Consider the following 24,676-nt stretch of genomic DNA (forward strand, 5'->3'; position numbering starts at 1 on the left):
TCGGGGGGAGACTCGGGCAGCGCGTCCCCCGGGATCGGGGGAGAGGCCGCTGGGCCTCAGGCACAGTCGGGTGGCCGACAGGCCCCTTTCCCGGGGTTTTACCCAAACACAGCGCATGGACAATCAGTATTTTCCCAAGATTTTTCCTCGACATGGAGAGCGGATTTTTCCCGATCAACACACACAAAATTCTGGAAGATCTCAGAGGGTCAAGCAGCATGTGTTAAGAGAGATGTACAGTCGATGTTTCAAGCCGAGACATTACCTCACGAACGGAAAGAAAGACGGGAGATAGCAGTGGAAACGGGTGTGAGGAAGGGGTGGAGCAACAACTAGATCCAGATGAGGATGGGGTGAGTAAACACTGGAGGCATTTAAAGAGGAGGTAAGGCAGAATTCATCCGTGCCGACCAACTCGCTTTAATGAACTAGTTCTATTTACCTGGATTTGCCCATTATTCCTTTTAACCCTTTCCCACCCACGTACCCGTGCAGATGTCTTTTAAATCATTGTAATTGTATCCACCTCTATGGTTTCCTTTGATAGCCTCCTGAGCTCCAGGAAAAAGACCCAGAATATTCAGCCTCTCCTTATAACCCAAACCCTCCAGTCCCAGTAACATCCTTGTAAATCTGTTTTATACCCTCTCTGTTTAATGACATCCTTCCTGTAGAAAGATCACCAGCACTGGACAGTGTGATCCAAATCATAAAGACAAGGAAATCTGCAGATGCTGGAAATCCAAAGCAACACACACAAAACCTTGGCCCAAATCATCAACTGTTTATTCATATCCAGAGCTTCTGTCTGACCTGCTGAGTTCCTCCAGCAGTCTGTGTGTTACTCTGCTCCAAATGTGGCCTTCCCAATGTCTTGTATACTCATAACGTGACGCCCCAGCTCCTGTACTCAGTATTCTGACTGATGAAGGCAATCACCTCCTGGTCTCTCTGTTCCACAACACTCTCCAGGACTCCTGATTCCTGTGTAAATCCTGTCCTGGTTTGCCTTCCAAAATGCAACACCCACATCTCTCTGAATTGTAATCAATTTCCATCCAATGGCCCAGAGTCCAAATTAATCAAGATCTCGTTGTAATCTTGGACAAAGCATGAGCAACGGGTTATTATTGGATAAGGCATTGCTATTCCACCTTGAGGTGTTCCAGAGTTCAACTGCGACACCATCTGTAAGGAGTTTGTACTTTCTCCCCGGGACCCCTAAACAGCAGTAAGGACTTGGCCTTCAAATTACAATGGGAGATAGAAAATACATGGCAAAAGGGCAATGTTACCATGGTCAACGGGTATGTAGGTAGATTGTTAAAATCAGGCTGATGTGGGATTACAGGAGGGAGAACTCCGAGAGTGCCTATGAGATGGCTTTTTAGAGCAGCTCATGGTTGAGCCCACAAGAGGATCAGCTACTCTGGATTGGGTGTTGATTAGAATTAATTGATATTTTAAGATACAAGACTCAGGGACAAATGATCATAATATGATCAAATTCACCCTGGAATTTGCAGGGAAGCTAAAGTCAGATATATCAGGATGACAATGTAGTAAAGGGAATTACAGAGGCATGAGAGAGGAGTTGGCCAGAATTGATTGGAAAAGAACATTGCCAGGGACATCGGCAGAGCAGGAATGGGTGGATCTTCGGGAAGCAATTCAGAAGGCACAGGATATAGACAATTCTATCTCCTGTGATCACAGTTCTATCTCCTTTATCATAGCATTGGAGAGGGATAGGAACAGGCAAGTTAGGAAAGTGTTTAATTGAGTAAGGGGAAATATGAGGCTATCAGGCAGGAACTTGAAAGCATAAATTGGGAACAGATGTTCTCAGGGAACTGTACGGCAGAAATGCAGCAAATGTCCAGGGGATATTTGAGCGTAATTCTGCATAGGTACATTCCAATGAGACAGGGAAAGGATGGTAGAGTGCATGAGCCGTGGTGTACAAAGGCTGTTGTAAACCTAGTCAAGAAGGAAAGCTTACAAAAGGTTCAAAAAACTGGGTAATGATAGAGATCTAGAAGACTATAAAACTAGCAGGAAGGAGCTTAAGAAGGAAATTGAGAGAGCCAGAAGGGGCCATGAGAAGGCCTTGGTGCCTTAAGGATTAAGGAAAACCACAAGTTAGTGTTCAAATATGTGAAGAGCAAGAGGATAAGATGTGAGAGAATAGGACCAATCAAGTGTGACAGCGGAAAAGTATGTATGGAACTGGAGGAGATAGCAGAGGTACATAATGAATACTTCGCTTCTGAATTTACTACGGAGAAGGATCTTAGCAATTGTAGGGATGACTTACAGCAAACTGAAATGCTTGAGCATATAGATATTAAGAAAGAGGATGTGCTGGGAGCTTTGGAAAGCATCAAGTTGGATAAGTCACCGAGACCGGACAAGATGTACCCCAGGCTACTGTGGGAAGCGAGGGAGAAGATTGCTGGGCCTCTGATGAAGATCTTTGCATCATCAGAGGATGGGAGAGGTTTGGGAGGATTGGAGGGTTGCAGATGTTGTTCCCTTATTTAAGAAAGGGAGTAGAGATAGCCCAGAAAATTACAGACCAGTGAGTCTTACTTCAGTGGCTGGTAAGTTGATGGAAAAGATCCTGAGAGGCAGGAATGATGAACATTTGGAGAGGCATAATATGATTACGAATAGTCAGCATGGCTTTGTCAAAGGCAGGTTGTGCCTTACGAGCCTGATTGAATTTTTTGAGGATGTGACTAAACACATTGATGAAGGTAGAGCAGTAGATGTAGTGTATATGGATTTCAGCAAGGCATTTGATAAGGTACCCCAAGCAAGGCTTAATGAGAAAGTAAGGAGACATGGGATCCAAGGCGACATTGCTTTGTGGATCCAGAATTGGCCTGCCCACAGAAGGCAAAGAGTGGTTGTAGACAGGTCATATTCTGCATGGAGTTGGTGACCAGTGGTGTGCCTCACGGATGTGTTCTGGGACCCCTATTCTTCGTGATTTTTATAGATGACCTAGATGAGGAAGTGGAGGGTGGGGGTTAGCAAATTTGCTGATGACACAAAGGTTGGGGGTGTTGTGGATAGTCTGGAGGGCTGTCAGAGGTTACAGCGGGACATGGATAGGATGCAAAACTAGGCTGAGAAGCTGCAGATGTAGTTCAACACAGATAACTGTGAGGTGGTTCATTTTGGTAGGTCAAATATGATGGCAGAATATAGTATCAATGTTAAGACTATCGGCAGTGTGGAGGATCTCGGGGTCTGAGTCCACAGGATGCTCAAAGCTGCACGCAGGTTGACTCTGCGGTTAAGAAGGCATACGGTACATTAGCCTTCGTCAATCAAGGGATTGAATTTAGGATCCAAGAGGTAATGTTGCAGCTATATAGGACCCTGGGTAGACCCCACTTGGAGTACTGTGGTCAGTTCTGGTTGCTTCACTACAGGAAGGATGTGGAAACCATAGAAAGGGTGCAGAGGAGATTTACAAGGATGTTGCCTGGATAGGTTGAATGATGGAGGATGAGAGGTGACCTGATAGAGGTGTATAAGATGATGAGAGGTATTGATCTTGTGGATAGTCAGAGGCTTTTCCCCAGGGCCGAAAAGGCTAACACGAGAGGGCACAGTTTTAAGGTGCTCAGAAGCAGGTACAGAGGAGATGTCAGGGGTAAGTTTTTTTATGCAGAGAGTGGTGAGTGCGTGGAATGGGCTGCCGGCGATGGTGGTGGAGGCGGATACAATAGGGTTGTCCTGGGTAAGTACATGGATCTCAGAAGAATAGAGGGCTAAGGGTAACCTTAGTTAAATTCTCAGGTAAGGACATGTTCGCCAGTTTTGTGGGCTGAAGGGCTTGCATTGTGCTGTAGGCTTTCTATGTTTCTATGTTTCTACATCCCAAAGAAGTAGTATTATAAAAGCCGAAGAGACGGAATATAATAGAGCAAAAATTAGTGGGAAGTTAGAGGATTGGGAAACTTTTAAAACCAACAGAAGGCAACTAAACAGTCATAAAGAAGGTAAAAATAGAATACAAAATTAAGTTAGCCAATAATATTAAAAAGGTTAACAGAAGTTTCTTCAGATACATCAAGGGTGAAAGACCATAAGACATAGGAGCAGAATTAGACCATGGGCCCATCGACTCTGCTCCATCATTCAATCATGGCTGATCCTTTTTTTTAATCTCCTTCCCAACCCCAGTTCTCAACCTTCTCCCCGTAACCTTTGAAACCATGTCCATTCAAGAACCTAGCAATCTCTGCCTTAAATACACCCAACGACCTGGCCTCCACAGCTGCATGTGGCAACAAATTCAACTGAAGAAAGTTTTCCACATGCCCCCTCATCCTTCTGAAATTCAGGCGCACAGCCATCAAACGTTGCTTGTATGATAACCCTTTCATTCCTGGAATCATCATTGTGAACCTCCTCTGGACCCTCTCCAATGCCAGTACATCTTGAGGAGTCCAAAACTATTCACAATACTCAAGGTGAGGCCTCACCAGTGCCTTATAAAGCCTCAGCATCACCTCCCTGCTCTTGTATTCTAGACCTCTTGAAATTAATGCTAACATGGCATTTGCCTTCCTCACCACTGACTCAACCTGCAAGTTAACCGTTAGGGTGTTCTGTACAAGGACTCCCAAGTCCTTGTGCATCTCAGATTCTTGGATTTTCTCCCTGTTTAGAAAATAGTCTGCACATTTATTTCTTCTACCAATATGCAATGTGAATGACCATGCAGATTCCAACATTGTATTTCATTTGTTACTTTCTTGCCCATTCTCCTAATCTGTCCAAGTCCTTCTGCATCCTACCTGTTTCCTCAACACTACCTGCCCCTCCACTAATCTTTGTAACATCTGCAAACTTGTCAGCAAAGCCATCTATTCCATCATCTAAACATTTATATACAGCATAAAAAGAAGTGGTCTCAACACTGATCCCTGCAGAACACTACTTGTCACTGGCAGCCAACCAGGAAAGGATCCTTTTATTCCCACTCACTGCCTCCTACTAATCAGCCAATTCTCTAAACATGTTAGTAACTTGTCTGTCGTACCATTTGCTCTTAACTTGGGAAGCAGCCTCATGTGTGGCACCTTGTATATTTGGCCCCTTTATCTATCTACTTGTAATCTCCTCAGAAAATTCCAGCAGATTCATCAGGCAGGATTTTCCCTGAAGGAAACCATGCTGACTTTATACTATCTTCTCCTGTGTCACCATGTGCTCCATCACCCCCGTGCTTAACAATTGACTCCAACATCTTCCCAATCACTGAGGTCAGGCTAACTGGTCTATAGTTTCCTTTCTGCTGCCTTCCTCCTTTTTTTAAACAGTGGAGTGACATTTGCAATTTTCCAGTCATCTGGCACCATGCCAGATTCCAATCATTTTCCAAAGGTCATTTCTACTGCCACCACAATCTCTAACACTACCTCTTTCAGAACCCTAGGGTGCAGCTCATCTGGTCCGGGTGACTTCTGTACCTTTCGGTCTTTCAGCTTTTTGAGCATCTTCTTTCTTATAATACAGTGGCATGCAGAAGTTTGGTCACCCCTGGTCAAAATTTCTGTTACTGTGAATAGTTTAGTGAGCAGAAGATGAACTGATCTCCAAAATTCATGAAGTTAAAGATGAAACATTCTTTATAACATTTTAAGCAAGATTAGTGTATTATTTCTGTTTTGTACAATTTTAGAGTGAAAAAAATGCAAAAGTTTGGCACCCCAAGAGACTTGAGCTCTCAGATAACTTTTACCAAGGTTTCAGACCTTAATTAGTTTGTTAGGGCTATGGCTTGTTCACTTGTCATTTTTAGGAAAAGCCAGGTGATGCAAATTTCAAAGCTTTATAAATACCCTGACTCCTCAAACCTTGTCCCAACAATCAGCAGCCATGGGCTCCTCTAAGCTGCTGTCTAGCACTCTGAAAATTAAAATAAATGATGCCCACAAAGCAGGAGAAGGTTATAAGAAGATAGCAAAGCGTTTTCAGGTAGCTGTTTCCTCAGTTCGAAATGTAATTAAGAAATGGCAGTTAACAGGAATGGTGGAAGTCAAGCTGAGGTCTGGAAGACCAAGAAAACTTTCTGAGAGAACTGCTCATAGGATTGCTAGAAAGGCAAATCAAAATGCCCGTTTGACTGCAAAAGACCTTCAGGAAGATTTAGCAGACTCTGGAATGGTGGTGCACTGTTCTACTGTGCAGCGACACCTGCACAAATATGACCTTCATGGAAGAGTCATCAGAAAAAAACCTTCCCTGCGTCCTCACCATAAAATTCAGTGTCAGAAGTCTGCAAAGGAACATTGAATGGCGTCATTCAATGTCTGCAGTGAGATGCTGAAGATGTTCTATAGGTCAGTTGTTGAGAGCGCCCTCTTCTTTGTGGTGGCGTGTTGGGGAGGAAGCATTAAGAAGAGGGACGCCTCACGTCTTAATAAGCTGGTAAGGAAGGCGGGCTCTGTCGTGGGCAAAGTACTGGAGAGTTTAACATCGGTAGCTGAGCGAAGGGCGCTGAGTAGGCTACGGTCAATTATGGAAAACCCTGAACATCCTCTACATAGCACCATCCAGAGACAGAGAAGCAGTTTCAGCGACAGGTTACTATTGATGCAATGCTCCTCAGACAGGATGAAGAGGTCAATACTCCCCAATGCCATTAGGCTTTACAATTCAACCGCCAGGACTTAAGAACTTTTTAAAAGCTATTATTAATGCTTTTTGAGATAGTGATTTAGATGCATATCATATTATTACTGAGTTAAGTATTGTATGTAATGAGTTTTTGCTACAACAAGTGTATGGGACATTGGAAAAAATGTTGAATTTCCCCATGGGGATGAATAAAGTATCTATCTATCTATCTATCTATCTATCTATCTAAACAAGCCTGATGCATTTTGGAAGCAAGTCCTGTGGACTGATTAAGTTAAAATAGAACTTTTAAAATAGCAATGAGTGAAGGTACGTTTGGAGAAAAAAAGAGTGCAGAATTTCATGAAAAGAACACCTCTCCAACTGTTAACTGCTTTGGGCTTGTGTTGCAGCCAGTGGCACAGGGAACATTTCACTGGTGGAGGGAAGAATGAATTCAATTAAATGCCAGCAAATTCTGGAAGCAAACAACACACCATCTGTAAAAAAGCTGAAGATGAAAAGAGGATGGCTTCTACAACAGGGTAACGATCCTAAACCTCATCAAAAGTCTGTGGAGAGACCTCAAAAGAGCAGTGCATACAAGACGGCCCAAGAATCTCACAGAATTAAAAGCTTGAATGGGGGAAAATCCCCCAAACAAGAATGGAAAGACTCTTAGCTGGCTACAGATAGCATTTACAAGCTGTGATACTTGCCAAAGGGGGTGTTACTAAGTACTAACCATGCAGGGTGTCCAAACTTCCGGTTTGGGCCCTTTTCCTTTTTTGTTATTTTGAAACTGTAAAAGATGGAATTAAAAAAAGTAATCTTGCTTAAAATATTAAAGAAATGTGTCATCTTTAACTTTATGCCTTTTGGAAATCCGGTCATCTTTTACTTGTTTATTCACAGCAACAGAAATTTTGAAAAGGTGTGCCCAAACTTTTGCATGCCACTGTAGTAACTGCACTCACTTCTCTTCCTTCACACACTACAACATCGGGCACACTGCTAGTGTCTTCCACAGTGCAGACTGATGCAAAATAGTCATTTACTTCACCAGCCGCCTCCTTGTCCCCTGTTATAATTTCTCCTGCCACATTTGCTAGCAGTCCTATATCCACTCAAGGACCTATTTCACTTTTATTTTTAACATAATTGAAAAAACCTTTACCATCCACTGTGATATTATTAGCAAGCTTACTGTCACGTTTCATCTTTTCCCTTCCAATGATTTTTTAGTTGCTCTCTGTACGTTTTTAAAAACTTCTCAATCCGCTATCATCCCACTAATTTTTGCTTTGTTGTATGCCCTTTCTTTTGCTTTTACAATAGCTTTGACTTCCCTTGTCAGCCATGGTTGTACTATTTTACCATTTGAGTATTTCTTCATTGTTGGAAGAAATCCTCATGTCCTGCAGCTTCCTCATTTGTTTGCCCCAGAAACGCACACCATTGCTGCTCTGCTGACATCCCTGCCAGCAGCTCCTTCCAATTTACTTTGGCCAACTCCTCTCTCATACCACTGTACTTTCCCTTACTCCACTGAAATACTGCTACATCAGACTTTACTTTCTCCCAATCAAATTTCAAGTTGAACTCAATCATACTGTGATCACTGGTTCCTAAGGGTTCTTTTACCTTAAGCTCCCTAATCGCCTCCGGTTTGTTACATGACAGCCAATCCAGTATAGCTGATCCCTTGTAGGCTCAATGACAAACTGCTCTAAAAAGCCATCTCTTACGCATTCAACAAATTCACTCTCTTGAGATCCATTACCAAACTGATCTTCCCAATTGACCTGCATGTTGAAATCTCCCATGACTACCATAACATCGCCCTTTTGATTCTCCTTTTCTATTTCCTGTTGTAATCTGTGGTCCACCTCCCAACCACTGTTGGGAGGCCTGTATATAACTGCCATCAACGTCCTTTTACCCTTGCAGTTTCTTAACTCAACCCACAAGGACTCAATGTCTTCCAAACCTCTGTCACACCTTTCTACTGATTTGATGCCGTTCTTTACCAGTAGAGCCACACCACACCCTCTGCCTACCTTCCTATCACTCCGATATAAAATGTGTAACCTTGGACATTTAGCTCCCAACTACAACCATCCTTCAGTCACAATTCAGTGATGGCTACAACATCATACCTGGTAATCTGTAATCGTGCAACAAGATCATCCACTTTATTTCTTATACTACGTGCATTTAGATACAACACCTTGAGTACCGTATTTGTTATCCTTTCTGATTCTGCATCCCTAATGTTTTGATACTCAGCCTGTTGGCTGCAACTGAGCCCCATCACCTGCCTGCCCTTCCTGACAGTCTGACTGCAGGCTATCATTACCATTTTTACCATCCGTCCTATCCTGAGTCCCTTCACTCCAGTTCCCACCCCCCTACAAAATTAGTTTAAACCCTCCCCAATAGCTCTAACAAACCTACCCGCGTGAATATTGATCCCCCTTGGGTTCAGGTGCAACCCATCACTTTTGAACAGGTCAAACCTCCCCCAGAAGAGATCCCAATGATCCACGAGCCTGAAGCCTTGCTCCCTGCACCAACTTCTCAGCTACACATTTATCTGCCAAATCATCCTGTTTCTACCCTCACTGGCGCACGGCACAGGCAGCAATCCAAAAATTGGTACCCCTGAGGTCCTAAATTCTGGATTAGAGAGAGGAAAGAGTGGCTATCGGACTGCTGGAAAACAATGCTGGAGAGGTAGTAATGGGGGACAATGAAAGGGTGGACAAACTGAAGAAATATTTTGCATCAGTCTTCACTGTAGGAGAGACTAGCAGTAAGGTGGAAGTTCCAGATGTCAGGGGGCATAACATGATGTGTGTGAAGTTGCCATTATAGATGGAAAAGTCTTGAGAAACTTAAAGATCTTAAGGTAGCTAAGTCACCTGAACTAGATGGTGTACATGCCAGAGATCTGAAATAGACCATAAGACAAAGGAGCAGAAGTCAGCCATTTGGCCCATCGAGTCTGCTCTGCCATTTCATCATGAGCTGATCCAATCTCCCCTTTACTCCCATTCCCCCGCCTTCTCACCATAACCCTTGATGCCCTGACTACTCAGATACCTATCAATCTCTGCCTTAAATACACCCAATGACTTGGCCTCCACTGCCGCCTGTGGCAACAAATTCTATAGATTCACCACCCTCTGGCTAAAACAATTTTTTCACATTTCTTCTGAATAGGCGCCCTGCAATCCTCAAGTCATGTTCTCTCGTACTAGACTCCCCCACCATGGGAAACAACTTTGCCACATCCACTCTGTCCATGCCTTTCAACATTTGAAGTGTTTCTATGAGATCCCCCCTTATTCTTATAAACTCCAAGGAATACAGTCCAAGAGTGGTCAAACGTTCCTCATATGTTAACCCTCTCGTTCCCAGAATCATTCTAGTGAATCTTCTCTGAACCCTCTCCAATGTCAGCACATCCTTTCTTAAATAAGGAGCCCAAAACTGCACACAGTATTCCAAGTGAGGTCTTACCAGTGCCTTATAGAGCCTCAACATCACATCCCTGCTCCTATACTAGGTGGATAGGTGGCTATAAATAGGTGGCTGAAGAGATCGTGGAGGCATTAGCAATGATCCTTCAAGAATCACTAGATTCTTCAATGGTTCTGGAAGACTAGAAAATTGTCTTCTGTTCAAGAGAGAGGCAGAATAAAGAAACTCTGGGCCAGTTAGTTTGATCTCAGTGGTTGGGAAGATGCTGGAGTTGATTATTAAGGAGGAGTTGTCAGGGTACTTGGAAGCACATGATAAAATAGGCTGTAGTCAGCATGGTTTCCTCAAGAGAAAATCTTGCCTGACAAATTGGTTGGAATTCCTTGAAGAAATAACAAGCCAGATAAACAAAGGAGAATCAGTTTATGTTGTGTACTTGGATTTTCAGAAGGCCTTTGACAAGGTGCCACATGAGGCTACTTAACAAGCTATGAGCCCACAGTATTACAGGAAAGATCCCAGCATAGACAAAGCTGTGGCTGATTGGCAGGAGGCATAGAGTGGGAGTGCCAGTGGCCAGTGGTGTTTCACAGGGGTCTGTGTTGGGACTGATTCTTTTTACATTGTATGTCAATGATTTGGATGAAAGAATTGATGGCTTTGTTGAAAAGTTTGCAGACGATATGAAGATAGGTGGAAGGGCAGGTACTTTTGAGGAAGTAGCGAAGCTACAGAAGGACTTAGATAGTTTTGGAGAATGGGCAAAGAAATGACAGATGGAATACAGTGTCAGGAAGTGTATGGTCATGAACCTTGGTAGAAGAAATGTAAGACTTGACTATTTTCTAAGTGAAGAGAAAATATATTAAAAAAACTGAGGTGTAAAAGGACTTTGGAGTCCTTGTGCAGGATTCCCTGAATGTTAATTTGCAGATTAAGTCTGTGGTGAGGAAGGTAAATGTGATTTTAGGATTCATTTCCAGAAGACTAGAACATAAAAGCAAGAATGTAAAGTTGAACTTTATAAAGCACTGGTCAGGCCTCATTTGGAGTATTGTGAGCAGGTTTGGGCCCTTTATCTTAGAAAGGATGAGCTGGAACTGGAGAGAGTTCAAACGAGGTTCATGAAAATGATTCCAGGGTTGAATGGCTTGTCATATGAAGAGAGTTTGATGGCTCTGGGTCTGTAATCACTAGAATTCAGAAAGATGAGGGGTGATCTCATTGAAACCTATTGAATGGTGAAAGGCTTTGATAGAGTGGATATGGAGAGGATGTTTTCTCTGGTGGGAGAGTCTAAGACCAGAGGACACAGTCTCAAAATGGGGAAGCAACCTTTTCGGAAGGAGATGTGGAGGAATTTCTTTAGCCAGAGAGTGATGAATCTGTGGAATTCTTTGCCACAAGCTGATGTGGAGGTCAAGTCTTTATGTATATTTAAGGCAGAGGTTGATAGATTCTTGATTGGTCAGGGTACGAAGGGATATGGGGGAGATGGCAGGAGATTGGGGCCGAGAGCAAAATTGGATCAGCTACAATGAAATGGCGGAGCAGACTCAATGGGCCAAATGGCCTAATCCTGCTCCTATATCTTACTCTTATGGTCTATAGTATAATTAAAATATTTTCAAATATATTTAGACAGGTACACGGATAGGAAATGTTTAGAGGGATACGGGACAAACACACGTTGATGAGACTTACTCAAGAAGACATCTTAGCACGGATGGATGAGTTGGGCCATGGGTTCAACATCTACCAAACCCCTTCCCAGATCATCCTCCTGAGGAATCTCACCCTGGAGTCTGTCTGTGAACTGTTGGTGTGACGTCAGTTCAGTGCCACAGAAACAGGCAGATTGGATAAAGGTGGCAGATTTCATTCTTAAATGTAAATTTGTGTCGGTGTGTCTGACGATGTGTCTCAGTCTGCTGGTGCGTCTGGGTATTTATCGTGTGTGCATGTGCGTGCGTGTAGGGAACTAATAATATGCCATGCTGAGGCTCTGACTACAATCTATCAATTGTCCTTGTGCATGTGTGTGAGGGAGATTTGCCAGGCTGGTGATATGATCTTCTCCCATTGTTCACCAAGGTCAATACTCAGAGTCTAGACTGACATCTACATCATTTATTATGATATTGTAATTCGTCCTCTACTGTGCCTATTGTCTTGTTTATTAATTATTGTACTGCCCTGCACTGTTTTGCGCACTTTATGTAGTCCTGTGCAGGTCTGTAGTCTAGTGCAGTTTTTATGTTGGTTTTACGTAGTCTCGTGTATCCTTGTGCTGTCTCCCATAGTCTAGTGTGGCTTTGTTTAGTTTCATGTAGCACCAGAGTCCTGGAGAAACGTTTTGCTTTTACTGTGACTGTACCAGCAGCTTATAGTTGAAATGACAATACAAGTGACTTGAGTAGTCCTGACTTGACTTGGTTGGTGTCCGATCAGTCTGATGATGCTTCAATGTGGGGGTTTGATAACAACACTGAGACTGGCGAGTCCAGCAGGGGGCAGAGCTGAGTCAATCAGACTGCGGTCACGGACAGGTCAGGCAGGGTGAGTGGCTCAAAGGACTGGTCTATTTTTCTGACAATCCCAGTCACCACAGTGATACCAGATTTTATCCCATTTAATGTCATTCATTGAACGTTAATTCCAGAGCTACTGTGTTCGGATTCAAACTCGTGCAGTGGCGTATTTGTCCAGTGTGAATGGGATCAGGATGCAGTGGTTCACATAACAGTGCTGTGTATGGGTTGTATGTTGCCCCCTGTGTTGGTCTGTTCAGGGATTTGACATCTCCAGCTGACCATGTGACTGTGATGCTTCCCAACAGGTGGGGTTGGTGCCAGAATAAACTTCAATTCCGATGGCCCGATTAGTGGCAGGAGCAGGGCACAGTGACGAGGTTTCCAGCAGGTTGGTGACACTTGTTTAAAAGTACAGAAGGGGCAAGTGGAGCAGTCATTGTCGGGGCGGCCATTGTTGGAAATAGGTCAGTGGTGAGAGTAGGAGTGTCAGGCTTTGGCTCAAAGGAGGCTTCAGCTCCAAAGAGGCATTGGCTCTGGGTAAGCTTCTGTTAAAGTTTCCTTTTTTCCTCTTACTGTACCTCATGTAGTAAATGTCTGTTGTGTGTTCTTCATGCCACATGTTGGAGTCCTGGGAGACCCAGAGTCACCCAGTGAACACCATCTGTGTGGAGTGCATCTGGCTCCAGCTCCCTGAAGACCATATTAGAGCACAAGACCATAAGACATAGGAGCAGAATTAGATGATCTGGCCCATCGAGTCTGCTCCGCCTTTCAATGATGAATGATTGTTTTGTTTCTCCTCCTCAACCCCAGTTCCCAGCCTTCTCCCCGTAACCTTTGATGCCATGTCCATGAAATACACCCAACGACCTGGCCTCCACAGCTGCATGTGGCAACAAATTCCACAAATTCACCATCCTTCGGCGAAATAAATTTCTCCGCATTTGTGTTTTGAAAGGGCGCCCCTCTATCCTGAGACTGTGCCCTCTTGTCTTAGAGTCTCGACTCTAACTAGGCCTTTCAACATTCGAAAAGTTTCAATGAGGTCCACCCTCGTCCTTCTGAATTCCAGCGAGTACAGACCCAGAGCCATCAAACGTTACTTGTGTGATAACCCTTTCATTCCTGGAATCATTCATGTGAACCTCCTCTGGATCCTCTCCAATGGCAGCACATCTTTTCTAAGATGGGGAACCCAAAACTGTTCACAATACTCAAGGTGAGGCCTCACCAGTGCCTTATCAAGCCTGAGCATCACATCCTTGCTCTTGTATTCTAGAACTTTTGAAATGAATGCTAACATGTCATTTGCCTTCCTCACCACAGACTCAAACTGCAAGTTAACTTTGAGGGTGTTCTGCACAAGGACTCCCAAGTCCTTGAGGATGTTAGGGATCACATCTGCTCTTACCCCATCCTCCTGCCACGATACCAGGGATGGGGTTCCTCTTATCCTCACCTACCACCCCACCAGCATCCACGTCCAGCACATAATTCTCTGAAACTTCCGCCACTTCCAACGGGATCCCACCACCAAACACATCTTTCCCTCCCCCCACCACTTTCTGCTTTCCGCAGGGATCGCTCCCTACGTGACTCCCTTGTCCATCTGTCCCTCCCCACTGATCTCCCTCCTGGCACTTATCCTAGCAAGCAGAAAGGTGATTCACCTTCCCCTATACCTCCTCCCTCACTTACATTCAGAGCCCCAAACAGTCCTTCCAGGTGAGGTGACAATTCACCTGTGAGTCTGTTAGGGTCATATGCTGTGTTCGGTGCTCCCGGTGTGGCCTCTTGTGTGTCAGTAATACCCAGCATAGATTGGGAGACTGCTTCGTCAAGCATCTATGCTCCATCTGCCGGAAAAAGCAGGATCTCCCAGTGGCCACCCATTTAAATTCCACTTCCCATTCCCAAATGTCCATCCATAGCCTCCTCCACCATCATGATCAAATCACACTTAGACTGGAGGAACAACATCTTATATTCCAGTTGGGTAGCCTCCAACCTGATGGCATGAACATCGATTTCTCAAACATCCAGTAATGCCTCCACCTCCCCCCTTCACCATCCCATCCCTTTTCCCTCTTTCATGTTATCTCCTCGCCCACCCATCTCCTCCCTCTGGTGCTCCTCCCCTCCACTTTCTTCTTTCTTCCTTGGCCTTCTGTCTCTTTCACCAATCAACTTCCTAGCACTTTGCTTCATCCCTGTGTAAGGGGGCTCTTTTGAAACTGTGTATGTTAATCAAAATGGCTTCTTTGTTCTGTTAAAAGTAGGAATGCTTCTTTGTTATGATAAGTGCTTTCTCTCGCAGTTTGTTTGGGTTAAAATTACTTCTAATGAGAATTGTATTCATTTGTTAACCAATTAGGATTAATGTTATTCTCTCTTCTGAGTCTGTAAACTACTGTTGGCGGGCATTTGGGGAGTCGGCGCGAGGGGGTGAGGGGGTGATGCTGTAAGCTGGCGCCTTTTCTTTATTTTCTTTTCCTTCATATATACTGTATTGTTATTAATCACTTAGCTCTAGTAAGATCTATAAAGTGTAATCATTTAATCGCATATGGTGTACTGTCTGTTATTTGGTGAGGCAGGGACATCACACAGCATCCACACAAGCTGATTACCCAGTTTGGTGGAGCCAAAGGCTGCTCCCCCTAGACGGCAGCCAGCTGAGCGAGCCTAAGGCGTGCCACGTATCTCCTGGTGTTTCTCTCTCTCCTTCCAAATCTACTCCTCAGCTTTTTCCCTCAAGTCCTGCCGAAGGATTTCAGACCAAAATCCTCGAGGGGGACGAATATTCTCGTGGGCAGGTTTGTTAGAGCTGTTGGGGAGGGTTGAAACTAATTTGGCAGGAGGTGGGAACCAGAGTGAAGGGACAGGATAGAAAGTATGGTAACAAACCAAAGATAGCCTACATTCAGACTGTCAGGAAGGGCAGGCATGTGATGGGACATAGTCTCAGCCAACAGGGTGAGTATCAGTACTTTAGGAACACAGAATCAAAAAGGGTAGCAAATACAGTACTCAAAGTGTTATATCTCAATGCACAGAGGATAAGAAATGAGGTGGATGATCTTGCACTATTACAGATAGTTGGGAATGATGTCATGGCCATCACTGAATTGTGGCCGAAGGATGGTTACAGTTGGGAGATGAATGTCCAAGGTTACATGTTGTATCGGAGGGATAGGAAGGTAGGCAGAGGGGGTGGCGTGGCTCTGCTGGTAAAGAATTACATAATTCCTAAGGTAAGGGCATGTTCGGCACAGCTTTGTGGGCTGAAGGGCCTGTATTGTGCTGTAGGTTTTCTATGTTTCTAAATCAGTAGAAAGATGTAAAATAGGATTGGAAGATGTTGAATCCTTGTGGGTTGAGTCAAGAAACTGGAAGGGTATATACAGGCCTCCCAATAGTAGCTGGGATGTGGACCATGGATTACAACAGAATCTGGAAAAGAGTGTCAAAAGGGCAATGTTATGACAGTTATGGGAGATTTCAACATGCAGGACAATTGGGAAAATCAGGTTGGAAATGGGTCTCAAGTGAGTGAGTTTGCTGAATGCCTGTGAGATGGCTTTTTAGAGCAGTTTGTCGTTGAGCCTACGAGGGGATCAGCAATACTGGATTGGGTGTTATGTAATGAACTGGGGGTGTTTAGGGCGATTAGGGTGTTTAAGGTAAAAGAACCCTTTGGAGGCAGTGATCACAAAATGATTGACTACAACTTGAAATTTAATAAGGAGAAAGTAAAGTCTGACATAGCAGTAATACAGTGGAATAAGGGAATTTACAGTGATATGAAATGAGTTGGCCAAAATACTTTGGAAGGAGATGCTGGCAGGGATGACAGCAGAGCAGCAATGGAGTGAGTTTCTGGGAAAATGAGAAGGTGCAGGATGGATGTATTCCAAAAACAAAGGAATAATTAAATGGAAAAATGGTACAAGGGAAGTCAAAGCTAATGTAAAAGCAAAGGAAAGGGCATACTGTAAAACAAAGCAAGAATTAGCGGGAAGAAAGGATTAAGAAGCTTTTAAAAACTACAGAGCACAACTAAAAGAATCATCAGGAGAAAAAAGATGAAATAGAGAATTTCAAGCTAGAAAACATTATCAAAGTGGATAGTAAAAACTTTTTCAAGTATGTAAAAATGAAAGAGAGATTAGTGTGGATGTAGGATCGCTAGAAATTGAGGCCAGAGAAATAATAACGGAGGCCAGGTAGGTGGCAGATGAACTAAGTGAGTGCAGTTAATTTTACAAGGGAGAAGGTGCTCAAAAAGCTGAAAGCCCGAAGGGTACATCAGTCACCCAGATCAGATGAACTGCACACTCAGGGTCTGAAAGAGACAGTGGTACAGATTGTGCAGGCATTAGAAATGATCTTTCAAAAATCATTGGAATCCGGCATGGTGCCAGACGACTGGAAAATTACAAATGTCACTCCATTCTTTAAAAGAGGATGGCAGTAGAATGACAATTATGACCAGTTAGCCTGACTTCAGAGGTTGGGAAGATGTTGGAGTCAATTGTTAAGATTGAGGTTATGGAGTACTTGGTGACACAGCACAAGATAGGACAAAGTCAGCATGGTTTCCTTCAGGGAAAATCTTGCATGACAAACCCGTTGGAATTCCTTGACGAGATTACACATAGGATGGATGAAGGGAATGTTGTATAAATGGACTTTCAGAAGGCCTTTGACAAGGTGCCACATGAGGCTGCTACCAAGTTAAGAGCCCAGGGTATTACATGAAAGTTACTGACATGTTTAGAGAGTTGGCTGATTGGTAGGAGGCAGAGAGTGGGAATAGAAGGATCCTTTTCTGTTTGGCTGCCAGTGACTAGTGGTGTTCCACAGGGGTCGGTGTTGGGACCACTTCTTTTTATGCTGAATATCAATGATTTAGATGGTTTTGTTGCCAAGTTTGCAGATGATACGAAGATTGGTGGGGGTTCATGTGATGTCGTGCCATTGATCGGGCGCTTCCCTGAATAACTCCTACAAAGAGCTCTTTACAACCTGTTTATAAGGCTCTCATATAACCTTAATAAAAGCAATAGTTAAAAGGGAAACTCGTGGAAATCCTACTGGCGCTATCACTGCCGGCCTTCCACTCCCGGGAGCGTCTGGAGTTGAGAGTCACGGGAGCAAGGGTGATGAGGCCTGCTCGTCGGATCGTTCCTCTGAGCCTGTGGAAGGCCTGAGGACGGCAGCAGTGCGACGCGGTGACCTGCGGCCGCGGTTCATGAGTTGGACGGTACAGTCTGAACTTTAACCGGTAGGATGGACAAATTCCAGAGTCACTTAGATCTTATCATGCAAGGATCTAAGGAAATGAAGCAGACTTTGGAATCTTTATATTTGCGAACCCAGGACTTAGAAAATAATACGAAGGATGTTGTGAATAGATTACAAAGCCTGGAAAAAGAAAAAGATTCCTGGAGGACTGAGAAAGTAAAAATAATGGATAAACTATAGCAGAAGAAATAATATCAAAATAGTGGGTTTAAAAGAGGGACTGGAAGGAAGAGACACAGTAACTTTCTTTCAAGAATGGATCCCCAAAGTTCTGGGGAAAAAGCATTTTGACAAAGAATTCATTATAGAAAGAGCCCACAGGACTTTAATCCCCTGACCACTTGCAGAGCAAAGGCCGTGCTCTATACTTGTACACTTTTTGAAGTATCAAGATAAACAAAAAGTATTATGAGCTGCAACAATAGAGGCCAGAGAGAGAAATGGCCTATTAGAGTTTGAAGGGGGAAAGATATTTTTCTTTCCGGATATTAGTGTGGCGTTGTTAAGAAAAAGGAAAGACTTCAACTTAACAAGGAGTTTATTAAAGAATAAACGTCTTCATTGTTCTTTATTATATCCAGCAAAGCTGAGAATTGCTCTGTTGGATGGAAGGAGGAAATTTTTTACTAAACCCCAGGAGGCGATAAACTTTAATCAAAAAATATCTGAGACATCGTGATTCAGAATATTCTTCTGGAACAAGCCTAGAAAGATTTATCTTGGACAAAATATATGAAGAAAATTATTTGATTTTCTTTATTAATATAGATTAATTTTGACAACATTATAATCTTGAACTTTGAATCTATATGATTATGGATAAAGACTATTATGATTTAAAATATTGATTATGGATGGTGTTTTTGAATTATACTACTTAGGAACGATATAGTTCATCTAATTTTGTTATAACTAGCATGAATAGCTTTGATTATATAGATATCATCTTATGTTTAATATTTGGTATGCTGGATATGTATTAAGTTACAATATTTAGGGTTATATTTAATAAGTTTCTTTGAATTCTCTTCTTTATTTGGATATATTGCTATATTAATGATATTTACTTTCAATATTAGAGATTATGTTAGATATTTACTAATAATGGGTGTAGAATATAATTTATTTTTACAGATGTTTAATTAAGGAGTTACTGGGGGAGTGGATAATTTTTTCATTCTCTTTTTTAAAAAAAAGATTAATTATGCTATATGTTAAAGAATGTCCATCTCTAGTGTGATGTTTATCGGACCCCACAGTAAGAGGGGTTAAGGCACCGTGGACTTGCAGCACCAGTTGAGAGGGTTTTTCTCCTTTTCTTTTTCTTTATTTTTTTAATTTTCTTTCCTCTTTGGTTTCCTTTCTATTTTCTATACTCTGTTGAGAATGGCACCAAATATCTCAGAGTCACTCAAAGAAGTGGGATTAATTTATACCTTTTTTGTGGGCAGGATTTATCAACGAATAAAATCTGATAACTATGAATAGAGCAATTAAATTTTTAAGTCTTAATGTTAATGGGATAAATGGACCAATAAAAAGGAAAAAGGTCCTGGCATACCTTAAAAAAATCATATTGATATTACTTTTCTTCAAGAAACTCATCTTACAGTGACAGAACATAACAAAGTAAAGAGAGGGTGGGTTGGTCAAGTAATAGCATCCTCTAAAGCCAGAGGAGTGGCAGTATTGATAGGGAGGAATTTACCAATGAAGGTGGAGGGTACTATCATAGATCCGGCCGGGAGATTTGTTATGGTCAACTGTCAAATACATTCAGAGTCCTGGACACTTCTGAATTTATATGTCCCCAATTATGACGACGAGAAATTTATCCAAAATATTTTTTTAGAAGTGGCTCAAGGATATGAAAATATCTTAATTGGAAGGGATTTCAATTTTTGTCTGGATCCAGTTTTAGATAGCTCAGTTAAAAAAGTCGTGAAGATCAAGGCAACAAAAACCACCCTGGCCTTCACGAAGGACTTGAATATAGCAGATGCTTGGAGATGGCAGCATCCAAGGGAAAGAGATTACTCTTTCTATTCAAAACAATATGATTCCTACTCCAGAACTGACTTATTTCTAAGATCAGCTAAATTAGAAAGTAGAATCATTCAAACAGTATATGCTGCTAGACTACTCTCGGACCATCCACCTTTAATTTTAGCAATTGAAATGCCTGATAAACAAAAAACGTTATATAGATGGCATTTTAATCCTTTGCTGTTGAAAAGACCAGAGTTTTGCAGTTTTATTAGAGCCCAAATAGAATTGTTCTGTGAGATGAACTCATCCTCTACTGCCAATAATTTCTTATTATGGGACACATTAAAAGCATACTTAAGAGGGCAGATAATTGGATATGTTAAAGGTATAAAAAATAAATATGTACCAGAATTAAATGAATTGGAGAAAGAAATAACACAATTAGAAAAAGATTGTCAGAATTCAACAACTAAGGAAAATTATAAAAAAATTAATAAATAAAAAATGAGAGTATAACACAAAGCAAACCTATAGAATAGAAAAAATGATACTAAAATCAAAACAACAATACTATGAATTAGAGAACCCATAAAGTACTATCCTGGCAATTGAGGGTGGAAGAAACCTCCAGAACAATAAATGCGATTCAAACAGGGGAAGGTAAGATTTCATATAAGCCAAAAGAAATAAATGATACTTTTAAGCAGTTCTATTCGGAACAATATAAATCAGAATCAGTGGGTGATTCCCTGAAAATTGATGATTTCTTGTCTAATTTACAACTTCCCAAATTGAGTCAACAGGATCAGGAAGAATTGATCTTTTCTAGGCATGAAATTAGAAGAGCCCTAGGCTTATTACAGGCTAATAAATCGCCGGGAGATGATGGTTTCCCCCCGAATTTTATAGAGAATTTAAGGACCAATTAATGCTCTTTTTTATGAGGGTTCTGATCAGGCTGAGGAGACCCATACTCTACCAGAATCCTTTTACGTCAATTCTTAATCCGCTAAAACCAGCATCTTAAAGGCCAATCTCACTTAAATGCGGACTATAAAATTATAGCAAAGGCATTGGCTAATAGATTAGCTCGATATCTGCCAAAATTGATTAAATCCGATCAAACAGGATTTATTAAAAATGGACAATTATCTGATAATATTGGCAGGCTATTGACTATATTACTTTTAGCTAAGACAAAGGTGGACCCAACTGTAGCAGTGGCTTTGGATGTTGAAAAGGCCTTTGATAGTCTTGAATGGGATTTTTTATTTAAAACAATGGAAAAATTTGGTCTAGGCCAAATATTCATAAATTGGATAAGAACACTTTACCATCAGTTTAAGGCCAAAATAATTACAAACGGTCAGATTTCACCAGTTTTCTCTCTACATAGATCTAGTAGACAAGGTTGTCCACTATCTCCAGCTCTATTTGTTCTGGCAATAGAGCCATTGGCTGAGGCTGTTAGACAGGATCCAGACATAAAGGGGTTTAAAGTGGCCCAGGAAGAATATAAAATTAATTTATTTCTTGATGACATTTAGTATATTTGGCTGACCCGGTAAGACTTAGGGCCATGCTGCATAATTATGGTATAGTCCCGGGATATAAAATAAACTGGAATAAAAGTGAAATTGTACCTTTAGGTAGAGGAGACTATGCCCAATATCAACATGGCACTCAGTTTAGATGAGTTAAATTCAACATGAAATATCTGGGGATTAAGTTTAATCGTAATTTGGATGACTTTTATAAACTTAAATATCTCCCCTTGCTGCAGAATGTCAAGGAGGACTTACGTAGGTGGATAAACCTTCCCGTCACACTGATGGGCAGGGTAAACTGTATAAAAATGAGGCTAATGCCAAGACTTCAGTGTTTTTTTCAGTCTTTACCCATTACCCAAAATTTTTTAAAGATTCTCAATGGACATATTCGTCTATTTTTATGGTCAGGTAAAACATCTAAAGTCTCCATGGAAAAAAAGACCTGGGACTATAAATTGGGAGGGTTAAAATTACCAGATTTTTAAAAATATTATTTAGCTGCACAAGCATGTTTTATTGCTTTTTTTTGGTGAGACGACTATTCCTTCTTGGGTTACAATTGGCTTACATATGGTAGGAGAAGAGATGGAGGAAGAATTTACATATAAATGGGACTCCAAATTAATTAAAAAGAAAACAAGCAATCCCCTACTGAGACATGTAATTTATATCTGGGAAAAATTAAACAATTTATGGGTCTAAAAAAAGGAATATCCTCAAAGACGCCTCTATCTCAGAACAGATTAACACCCGTGACTCTGGGTAGTAAATTTCTAGTCACCTGTTATCAACAAGGTATCAGGCACATTGGAGATTGTTATAATCAGCAGAAGCAATTTATGTCTCTTGAGGGATTTAAACATAAATATAATTTATCTAATAATACATTCTGCCGCTATCTCCAATTACAATCTTTTTTGAGGGACTGTTTGGGTCCATCACTGGCCCTACCAAGGTGCACAGACATAGAGATTCTAATTCGAAAGGGGAATACAACTAAATTTATTTCTGATATGTATTCTTTAATCCGGGATCAATGCCCAAAGCTTGGTATATACAGATCGAGGGAGATGGGAGTCGGATTTGGACATTGTAATTTGGGCATCTGGGCAGTGTTTCAGGTGTGGCATAGATGTTGGTACCTTTGTGCATTCCACCTGGCTATGTACGAAACTGACGTCTTTTTGGACGGATCTGGGGGAGGTACTGGGAAAGATTCTGGGGATGGATTTCCCTCTAGACCCAGAATTGATTCTTCTGGGGAACTTAGCAGTTTTGAAAGTTAACCTCCCCAGGAAAAAAATTCAAATTTATTAAAATTGCGCTGTGAGTGGCCAGGAAATGCATAGCAGTAACATGGAAATCCAATTCCCTTGTACATATCGATCGTTAAGAAATGCAAAGTTGTATTCTCCTTGAGAAGATTACTTATACCCTTAGGAATGGATACACTATGTTCATTGAGATTTGGCAACCATATTTGGATTACTTAAATGCCCAGATTGTTTAATCTATTTATTTTAATTTTTAAAAATTAATATATCCCTTATTATAAGCTAGTTTCTTTAATTGTATTTTAAACTGACTCTGACAGCTGGATGCCAACTCTTCTTTTTCTTTATTTTCTCTCCTTTCTTTCTTCTTCTCTCCTTTCTTTCCTCTGTCTTTTATGTTTTTTTTCCTTCCTTTTCTCATATGCAGGGAGATGGTGTTGGGATAGGGGTTCTTTTTTTCACACGGACTTATTAATGCATTTGAACTAAATTTTTTTTCCAATATGTATTAATTGTTGTATTAAATGAGTCATTGTATTCCTTCTTTAAAAAATTAAATAAAATATATAAGATTAGTGGAAGGAAAGGCAGTGTTGAGGAAATAGGTAGGCTGCAGATTGATTTAGACAGATTACGAGAATGGGCAAGAAAGGAGCAAATGAAATACAATATTGGAAAAAGCATGGTCATGCACTTTGGTGGTAGAAATAAAACTGCAAACCGTATTCCAAGTGGGGAGAAAATCCAAAAATCTGAGATGCAATGAGACTTGGGAGTGCTTGTGCAGAACAACCCAAAGGTTAACTTGCAGGTTGAGTCAGTGGTGAGGAAGGCAAATGCAATGTTAGTATTCGATTCACAAGATCTAGAATACAAGAGCAGGGATGTGTTGCTGAGGCTTTATAAGGCACTGGTGAGGCTTCACCTCGAGTATTATGAACAGTTTTGGGCTCCTGATCTGAGAAAAGATGTGATGACATTGGAGAGGGTTCAAAGGAGGTTCTAAGATGGGCCAAATAGACTAATTCTGTTCCTATGTCTTATTGTCTCTAGTTCCCCTTCAGCCCTATTATTACAGCCATATTTTGTGTCTAACTATACCAAGGAGGCAGAGCGAAGTCATTATGACTCCCAACCGCAATTCCTTTGCTTGCATCTTCGGAAACAGCTCTATTTCCATATTTAATATCTTTATTTTTCCCTTTCAGGGTTCTTTTGAAGACCCTGACCTGGAGTTACATGCTGACTACGGTTCTTTGCGAGATGGGGCCCGCTCTCGGGGTTCCACAATCAGCTGCTATTTGACATACTAAAGTCTCAGCCCACGATCTCAGCATGTTTTCATAAGTCTAGGATCCCAATCGACTGGAGACGGGTGAATCTAGGGTCGATGTCATCACAGGAGACCCGTGTGTCGTTGGGGGAGTCGGAACATCTGCTGGGTTCCTGGGGACGGGGATCTTTGTGATCTCCAGGCACAGAGCTCAGAAAAGGCAACGTAACGGACTTTTAATATCGTAATCCAGCAATTTGTTCGTTATCTCTTCTTATGGCTGGAAAAATGGAGTCACCTCTTTCTCCCTTATTAGGAGAGAGAGAGCCTGCAGTGTGTCGAACTATCGGGTGAACAATGTAGTCTTTGGGGTAACTGCAAGTCTGTGTCTTTGCTATCGCTTAGCTCACGCTTGAGTGCTGGTAGCGGGTGCGCATTATTTTTGCCGGTGGGGGGAGTGGGATTGCTGCTCGCTGGTGCTTACGTGCAGGAGGGAATTTAGGGGTTCTAACATTTAACTGTCATTCATTCTTTGGGGCACTCCTCTGTTTTTGTAGATGGTTGCAAAGAAAAAGCACTTCAGGATGTATACTGTATACATTTTTCTGACATTAAATTTGA

General features: G+C 41.8%; 1 protein-coding gene and 1 long non-coding RNA gene across 2 annotated transcripts in view; one reads left to right on the forward strand and one right to left on the reverse strand.

Moving 5' to 3' along the window:
* Nucleotides 1-24,676, reverse strand: part of LOC140719490 (zinc-binding protein A33-like) — a 29,225-nt gene that overhangs the window by 908 nt on the left and 3,641 nt on the right. The gene's annotated exons all lie outside the window — the stretch shown is intronic.
* On the forward strand, nt 33-24,676 carry LOC140719571 (uncharacterized). Its single transcript, XR_012096952.1, has 3 exons — nt 33-353; nt 12,968-13,050; nt 23,991-24,676. It is a non-coding gene; the product is annotated as an uncharacterized lncRNA (long non-coding RNA).

The sequence above is a fragment of the Hemitrygon akajei genome, chromosome 2 (assembly GCF_048418815.1).
Source record: "Hemitrygon akajei chromosome 2, sHemAka1.3, whole genome shotgun sequence".
Classification (NCBI taxonomy): domain Eukaryota; kingdom Metazoa; phylum Chordata; class Chondrichthyes; order Myliobatiformes; family Dasyatidae; genus Hemitrygon; species Hemitrygon akajei.